Consider the following 10089-nt stretch of genomic DNA (forward strand, 5'->3'; position numbering starts at 1 on the left):
AATTCTTAGGCTAAATTAGGCTAAACTTTCGTAAGCTATTTAAGATAAGTCTAGTCCAATAAGAGGGATCTGAGGATGAAGCTTAGTTTAAGTTAGTCTAAACCTATGAGGGCTGTCTAAATTGAGCCCAGTCTAACAGGAGGGATCTGAGGACGAAGCTTGGATTGATTCAGTCCAACTAGGGATCGAGGTTTAGTAATTTAGGCTACAACATAGAATACAAAAGCATGATTGATTAGAGAAACATCCTTATATGCATCAGCTGGTCTGTTAGAAAGACCCAACACTTCTACCTATTACTGTCAATTTTACTTGCATTTTTACTGTTTTTATCCTAGACCTAGTTTAATTTTGTTTTAAACCATCAATCATCAATGTTTCTTTCAATAATGCCTTATTTCTGAATTTAACCCGGTCTTAGACTAGTTTCCCTGAGTTCGATACTCGAATTCATCTATTTTAATTTTTCAATACTTGATGATTTAGTGCGCTTTCTGGCAAACTGAATTTCCCTTGAATATATTTGTACGAAGAAAAAGTGGAACAAAAAGTAACCGCAGGGGAAATCCAACAAACACCATTCATGCTAGGTTTGCCTGGCATAGTGTATTGCGGAACAATTCCACACTCTTTGAGAAAAATCGCAAAAGGTCCTGGATGTTGTTCTCCTGATCCATCATATCTACCGTAGTACTCACCACCACGGTCAGATTTGACAGCCTTAATTTTCTTTCCAAGTTGAAGTTCAACTTCAGCCTTGAAACTCTTAAAAACGTCTAGGGATTGGGACTTCTCATGTATCAAATAAAGGTAACCGTATCTAAAGTAGTGATCTATTAACGAGATAAAGTACTATTGTCCATTCCAAGATGGTGTTGGAAAAGGACCACAAATGTCCGTATGTACTAGTTCTAAGATGTCTTTAGCTCTTTCGCTACCTAATTTCTTTATGTTTGTTTGTTTTCCCTTTATGCATTCAACATAGACTTCATAGTCTGATTAATCTAAAGGTTCAAGATTTTCATCCGACACAAGTCTCTGAATTCTCTGTTTAGAGATATGACCTAAGCGTTTGTGCCATAAAGTGGCTGAATTCTCTTTTGATTTCCTTTTTGTACCACATGAATTTTTTTGCAGTATTTCATTATAGGAACAATTAACATCCAACATATATAGATTATCAATTAAGGAACCGGAACCAATCAAATTTGAATTCTGGTAGAGACTAACTTTATTATTTTCAAATGAACAAGAAAAACCAAATTTGTCCAAACTAGAAATAGAAATTAAACTCCATCTAAAAGACGGTACAACAAAAGTCTCAAACAAATCCAAATAAAATCCAGTCTTTAACTACAATCTAAAAGTTTCTATAACCTCCACCGCAACCTTTTTTCCATCGCCAACAAATATGAATCTTTCATCATCACTTGGTAGTCGGCTCCACAGACAACCCTGCATGGTTACATTTATGTGAGTAGTAGCACTAGAATCTACCCACCAAGTATCTTTAGGTACAAAAGCTAAATTAACTTCAAAACAAACAAGAGCAAGAGATTTGCCTTTCTTTACATGCCATGTGGCGTACTTAGGACACTCTTTCTTCATGTGTCAAGACTTCTTGCAGAAGTAGCAGGCAAATTCCCCATCCTTCTTTGGTTTCTTTTGCTGAGAAGACCCTTCAACATCACCCTTAGTTTTCTTTCTTTTCTTATTCTGAGAGGTGGAGCTTAAATGAGCACTTTCAGATCTGTCTCTCTGCAGCCTCTCTTCCTCTTGCACTCAGTGAGATATAAGCTCATTAAGGGATCATTTATCCTTCTGAGTGTTATAACTCATTTTGAATTGCCCAAAGTGTGTAGGAAGTGAGATCAAAACTAAATGCACGAGTAGGTCTTCACCAAGCTCTAACTTAAGTGCTTTCAGTTTAGATGCCAAGTTAGACATTTCCATTATGTACTCCCTTATATTACTTTTGCCCTTATACTTCATGGAGATGAGTTTAACCAAAATGTTACTCGTCTTCGCTTTCTCATTTTTGGCAAAGTACTGTTCAATTTTATCAATAAATTTCTTTGCATTTTCACCCTCAGAAATAGAGTCCCAAAACGCTTATGGAATAGAGCGCTTCATGACCATAATGCACATTCGATTGGAACGATCCCATTTCTCAATTTTTACCTCATTGGAGGCTTCTAGAGTGGAAGTGGGTCGTTCCGTTCTCAGTGCCAAATCCAAATCCATACATTCGAGAACAATTTCTATGGTTTCCTTCCAAATCTTAAAATTTGTCAGATACATTTGCAGCACTAGCAACAAAAATTGAATAATAATAAAAATAAAAATAATTACATGCTCACAAATAAGCCAATAAGTTATATAAATTATATATACAACAAGACGTGCAAAATAGTTCACATAACAAACCCATCACAAGATACCCAACACACCATTAATTCATAGTCTTTGGACAGAGAAATTAATTTGTAATTGATACTCTCAACACAATGATAAAATATTGACAATAAATTCTGTCAAATCATAGTCTTTCTTTGGACTGACTATAATTCACATGAAAATACCTTATAATTGTCACACATTTATCATCACAGGTATAAAATTATTTGGCTAAATTATGTTTTCCTTTGGGCCGAGCACAATTCACATAAATAATTTTATACTAATATCTATGAAATTTTAATTAAATTAATTTACACAATAGAAATTTCTTTGACAATATATTGTTTCAATGAACTCAATCAAAATTACCTGACATAAAAAAATGAATAATTTTGAGGGTTTGTAATTTATGAATTTACACCAAAACATAATGGGAATCACCAATTAATACACATAATTCACAAATAAAAACAAGGAAAACAAAAATAAAATGCAAAAGCTAAATTGCATTTAACGATACACTACATGGGTTTTCTTATGATGATATAATAATGCCAAAGATTATGTATCACATGTATATCACGTCATGGCATGCATAGGGAAACAAAACCAACAGCCATAAAAACAAACAAACACGTGAACGAGAAACAAAAATGGATGACTATTCTGGAGCGAGAGAAAAAAAAATAGTTTTTCTCATGGAATCCGAATGCAAAACATGAATGCGCATATGATGATTATATCGTGATCGAAAATTATTTTTCCAAACCTACAATCATAATTATAATTGCAAAGATAAAATCCCAAAGTAAAATTAGGGTTCATGTAACAAAATAATACAGGTATAACATAAACCAAATAACTTTAATTCCCAATAATCTAACAATAATGGTGGCTCTGATACCACTTGTTTGGCATTTTAGGGATCTTAATGAAATACCAATAATCACCGGAAACACATTACGTTAGATTATCAAGAAAGATTGTGAAAAATACCTGGATCCATGATATGCAACATGATTGATGAGTCTGAGGAACTGTTGGTTTTGTGTTCTTCCTCAACCAAATCTTCGTTTTCATTTTGGGACTTTAGGTTTCTCGTCATATGGGGAGAAGAGAATACACTTTCTGATTTTGGTATATTGGGGACGACAACCTTGATGCAATCCTACCCCCAAGGGCATTCGATAGAAGACTCCAAGAAGATTGGGCCAAAGATGCAAGAGAAGGCCCTAGGGTTCTCATGAGACTTAGGGTAGATTTCTGGCCCATGGGCTAAGTATGAGCCCACTTATCTTTGTACATATTAGATTAAGGTTTCATTAATTTTGGGTCTTGTATTTAGGGCTCCATAATGTAGGTAGGGTACCCTAGAAATATAGGATTTTTCAACCCTTGTATTTTAGAGCACCTAGACTAGTTTTTGTATTAGGGGTAGTTTTGTAATTTCACGTGCACTAAGTGAATATTTGATGTGTGTGGTTGGAAATAAATTTAATTGAATTGGTAGAAGCCCAATCCAATTAAATTTTAGAGGTGGAGGTGAGCATTTGCTTACTACACCCTATTGCCACATCATATAGTCACACTTTGTGCTTGTCCTTCATGCTTTACATGCCTCATGACACCTAAGCACACTTAGTGGAGAATCTTGGAATTGATCTTGGATTAGTGGGCTGAACCATAACTAAAATTCACTAATCATAATTAGTGAAATTTTGCCTCCACAAATTCAATTTCAAATTCAAGTGAAATTTGAATTGAAATTCAAATTTTCCTCCAATTTTGTGACACTTAGGCTATAAATAGAGGTCATGTGTGTACATTTTTTTAACTTTGATCATTTGAATATTAAACTTCAAATTTCAGAGCTCTTTTAGAGCACAAAATTTCGTGCCCTTCTCTCCCTCTCCCTTCATTCATCTCCTTCTTCCTCCAAGCTCTTATCCATGGCCTCCTATGGTGGTGAGCTTCTTCTAGACTCATCTTCTCCTTGAAGTGGCGTCTCCTCTCTCTCTTCCTTCTCCATTCCGCTGCCATTCATCTTCCAAGAAGCAAAGGAATCCATTGATGAAGAAGATCCTAGGCCTAGAAGCTCCAATGGAGCTTACATCATGTGGTATCAAGAGCATCTTCATCTAGGTGATGTTCTTTTGCTTCCTCTATCTTTTTGTTCAGTGAATTCTCTTTAATTCCTTGTTCTTCATCTTATTATCCATGTATATCCTTCATTTCCTTGTGGTTTGGTTCTTTTTAGAGTAGATTAAAAAAATAAATCGATTAAATCTTAGATCTACACTTGTTCTTGCATTTCTATGGTTCAAATTTTGTAGATCTACTCTTGAATCTTGTTTTTGTGTTAATTTTAGGTTCTATCAATTTTCATTCATAATATTATTGTGCTGAACCTTTAGATCTAAATTTTTCTTCAAAATATTGATTAGAAAAAAAACACAGAAATATAAGTGTAAATCACTTAATCCATGTTGTCTTAGAGTCATGTTTAGTCATAGTAATTGTCACATTATGTTCTAAGTTTGTGTTGAATTTTTATTTTGTTGATTGAATTCTAGATACATTTGTTCATGTATTCTTGTCATTCTTAGCCTATATTTTGAATTTTGAGTCTAATTCATGCATGTTATTTAGTTCATAACATGTTCTAAATCAATTCCTAGAAGTAGTCTTGTTGTTGAACTCTTTTTTTTTGTTTTCTAAGTTTCCTACATGATGCCTATGATGAAGTTGAGTTATGATGCTGAGTTGTGGCTGGATTTGCGAATCAAATAAGTCTTAAGCTCTCTTGAATTGTGTTATTCAAGATAATTGAGCATAAGCAAACACAAATTGTAACTATCCTAGCCTTAAGCAACATAAACATTACTCTTAATTTCTAGGTTGAAATCGCTGGTGCTGGTAGCTTGAACAAACGAACTTGTATAAATTACCGGGAATTGGTCACTACGTTTTTTGAGCTTAAATTTTTACTGAATTTTCTATACATCTGGACCAAAATTATAAAAAAAGAAACAAGCGATTTGGATTAAAGGAAAAAAATAAGAAAAATCACACAAGTTGGCTAAAAAATCAGTGTCCAGGAAAAAAAAAGTGAAAGGGAAGTGTGCTTGTTGTTTTGACTCAAAATTTGTTCTATAATTGGTGACTATTTTATACCAATCCTAGTTCTGAAATTTAAATTGAAAATTATTGTGAAAACAAGTGCCAAAAATACAGGTTTCTTGAGTCTTTTTTTTTTAGTTTTACTACTTTACTCTAGAGCCATTCTAGGTTTCTCTTTGAGTCCTAGCTTGGTTTTGTGTGCTTTTCATTACTTTAATTGTTCAATAATCCTTGAAAATTTGTCTTGTTAAAAATCTATTGGTTTCGCTTTCATTTCATTTTTTTTTGTCTTTGGTTATTGCTTGTCTCTTTGTTTCCTTGCTTGTGAGTTGCCATATAGAGAATTGGAAAAGAGGATTGGTGTCATCCCTTGAAGAATTTGAGTCAAGAAGCAAGGGGTCAACCACCTTAAGAGCTATTGGACTAAGAAGCACTCCAAATTGAGTGAAATACCAAAGAGAGAATAGCCACCACAATTGAGGACTTTTTTTTAATAATTTTGTAATTGGCAATTTGCTTTGCTTTCAAATTTTTGTAACAAAAAGGACTTTCATTGGAAGTAAGTTGGGAGCCTCCAATAGGTCACCCTACTTCCATTTGTGTGTAATAATTTTAGGCAATTTTCCCTTAGGATAGTGAGTGTTTTGTTGGGAACCTTAAATGAGGTCATCCAAACACTCTTAGGATCCGCCTAGTTTGCATTTCTTGCACTTTAATTTCTTGCTTACTTTCATAGCTTATTTCCTTTATCCTCCATTGTCAAACCGCTTAGATAGCTTGCCTTTTACCAATTAGTTTTTACCTTATCTATCACACCTCTTTTAGTGTTTATTTTGGCTAGTTTCAACCATAGTTTCTTTTACCTTTTGTTTTCAAACCCCAACAAGAAAGAACCATAACTTAGGAACCAACATGTGTCTTCATTCTTCATCTAGTGTTAATGGTGAGGGTTCTACTCCTAAGGACCCCTTGTATAAGATATTAGATAAGTTAAGATCCCTTAAGTTGTGGAAAGAAAAATAAGAGAGAAAAGAAAAAGGAAAAAAAGAGTGGAAGAAATAAGTCAAGATGAAAAAGAGAAAATAAGGGAAGAAGAAAAAAGGAAAATACTAAAAGAGTTAAGAAAAGAAAAACATGCCTCCTATAGTAGTCATAAGCCTAAGTGAAAAACTTTGTGACTATTATGAAGGAAGGCATAGGGCACATCCTAGACCTCACTCCCATTGGAGAGAAAAGGAAAGAAAGCCTCAAGAGGCTAGCATTAACCTCCTATACTTTCATGGGAAGGACAATGTAGAGGCTAACTTAGATCGAGAAATAAGGGTAGAGCAACAACTTAAAAGGAAGTCTACTTCAAAATCTTATGGCTCTCACTCTTATCCAAAGAAAGACCAAGGTCAAGGCATCTTAGGGGTGACACCTTCTAAGCCCAAAGATGATAAGGGGAATACAACAGAAAACCAACCCCTTAAGGATAGTATGCAAGAGAAGACTAGCTCCATAAAGTGCTTTAAATGTCTTGGAAGAGGGCACATTACTTCTCAATGCCCAACCAAGAAAACCATGATTATGAGGGGCCAAGACATTTATAGTAGCCAAGATGAGGCTACTACTTCACCTTCCTCTAGTGAAAGTGAAGAAGCAAAAGGGGAAGAATCTAGTAAAGAGATCTACCCCCAAGAAGAAAGACAACCTTTAATGGTTAAGGAGGAGTGTAAGGAGGTAAGTGTCTCCTCCAAGAGGTTAGCTAATAAGGAAAGACATTTTGAAATAAAGACAAATATTAAAGAAATTTCCCCTCTTAGACAACCTCCACATTTTCTCCTTTGTAAAAAGACACTTGTTAGCATTGCCACTCCTCTTAGGCTTGAGTTTATACCTCAAGTAAAGGAGTTTTTGGATGAGGGTTTGGTTCGCAAGAGCTTAAATCCTTGTGCTTTGTTGGTGCCTAAAATAGGTATTATTAGGCACCAAATCCCTATGATAGGTGGTATGATGAATGTGTTGAGTGGTGCAACACTCTTTTGAAAAATCACTCATGCACCTAACATCTTCATGATTTGTGTACATAGGGACTCATTAGGTAGGTTTGTTCTTATTTTTTGTTTCAATGCAAACCTAGTTGCTCATGTGGGACACCTTAGGTTTGTCATAATTTTTTGTAGGAATAATCAACATGAAAATAAAGAAAAAGGTATGTTTTATTCCATTACTTTCCTTAACTTTTTAAATAGTGATCAAGGGCTTCCCATGGACCCTAAGAGAATAAAGGTCATTCCTAAGTGGCCTACTCCACCAAGTATAAGGGAAATTTGGGGCTTCAATATCTTAACAAACTTTTACAAAAGGTTTGTCCCATATTTTTCTATACTTGTAGCACCGCTTATTGAGTTGGTGAGGAACTATATTCTCTTATGGGAAGATGGCCAGGAAAGGGGTTTTCAGTCCTTACCGTACTCTAACATACCCAACATCACTAATACATATGTTTTTATTCTTTTTACAGGTGTTGAGGAAAGAATTAATGAGTTTCAAGAACCTCTGGATTTGAGGTCAAATCCTTTTCAAGGGGGAGGGAATGATGCAATCCTACCCCCCAAGGGCATTGGATAGAAGACTCCAAGAAGATTGAGCCAAAGATGCAAGAGAAGACCCTAGGGTTCTCATGAGCCTTAGGGTAGATTTCGGGCCCATGGGCTAAGTATGAACCCACTTATCTTTGTACATATTATATTAAGGTTTCATTAATTTTGGGTCTTGTATTTAGGGCTCCATAATGTAGGTAAGGTACCCTAGAAATATAGGATTTTTCAGCCCTTGTATTTTAGGACACCTAGACTAGTTTTTGTATTAGGGGTAGTTTTGTAATTTCACGTGCACTAAGTGAATATTTGATGTGTGTGGTTGGAAATAAATTTAATTGAATTGGTAGAAGCCCAATCCAATTAAATTTTAGAGGTGGAGGTGAGCATTTGCTTACTACACCCCATTGCCTCATCATATAGTCACACTTTGTGCATGTCATTCATGCTTTACATGCCTCATGACACCTAAGCACACTTAGTGGAGAATCTTGGAATTGATCTTGGATTAGTGGGCTGAACCATAACTAAAATTCACTAATCATAATTAGTGAAATTTTGCCTCCACAAATTCAATTTCAAATTCAAGTGAAATTTGAATTGAAATTCAAATTTCCCTCCAATTTTGTGACACTTAGGCTATAAATAGAGGTCATGTGTGTACATTTTTTTAACTTTGATCATTTGAATATTAAACTTCAGATTTCAGAGCTCTTTTAGAGCACAAAATTTTGTGCTCTTCTCTCCCTCTCCCTTCATTCATCTCCTTCTTCCTCCAAGCTCTTATCCATGGCCTCCTATGGTGGTGAGCTTCTTCTAGACTCATCTTCTCCTTGAAGTGGCATCTCTCCTCTCTCTCTTCCTTCTCCATTCCGCTGCCATTCATCTTCCATGAAGCAAAGAAATCCGTTGGTGAAGAAGATCTTAGGCCTAGAAGCTCCAATGGAGCTTACATCAAACCTTGCTTTAGGTTTTAACCTATTAGAGTTCCCATTATTCCCTAACGGGCCAAACTAGTTTCCGCTTATCAAGCTCATATTAATTTCTAATGATAATCCAATAGGCTCACCAAATTATATCCCTTTTATAGAGTCCATAAATGTAAATAACTAATATAAATGATAAATATAATATGTATCCTACACTAATTAATTAATTAGGAATTATAAAATTCCTAACACATTCAACATTGGTTTTGAACTAATGTTGAAACGACCATCATTAAGAGTAGGTCATTTTCAACATCGGTTATAAAACCGATGTTGAAAACCATTATTTACATCGGTTCTTCTCAAAGTTGAAGTATTTTCTACATTGATTTTGGTAAAATTGATGTTGAATGTGTTATACAACATTAGTTTTGTCAAAACTAATGTTGAAGCGTGTTATACAACAACAATTTTAAAATTGATGTTATATAACACATTTCAACATCGGTTTTAACAGAACCGATGTTTTTGAATATATATATATATATATATATATATATATATATATATATATATATATATATATATATATCACTTTTGGGTTCTAAATTCAAAATCAATCTACAGATACATTATTTCTATATACATTATCACCAAAATCAGCTACACATGTCACCAAAATAAAAGCACTCACCTTTAGAAAACCAAGGAATTCATTTACCTTTCCATAAGAGGAACAACTTTCCATCAAATCCTGTTTCGAGACACCTTTATATCTCCTATCCCCCCTAGATTGAAAATTCTAAAACACTACCGCAAGGATGCTATTGAACATGCTCAAAGTGTGTAAAAGCAATTAAATTAAAAGGGAATAAAATATTTGATTTGCTAGCTTGGAATGCCTACAATCTGCCTAGTGCCAGTCCAACTTTGTGCTGGCTTGATCCACGGTGCAACTAAAATTTGAAAAAGCCTTTATTTTTTAATTATAAATGCAAAGTTAAATTGGATTATATACCACATATTTCAACTTACATAATTGATGTCATAAAGGAGCC

The sequence above is a fragment of the Glycine soja genome, chromosome 4 (genome assembly GCF_004193775.1).
Source record: "Glycine soja cultivar W05 chromosome 4, ASM419377v2, whole genome shotgun sequence".
Lineage (NCBI taxonomy): Eukaryota > Viridiplantae > Streptophyta > Magnoliopsida > Fabales > Fabaceae > Glycine > Glycine soja.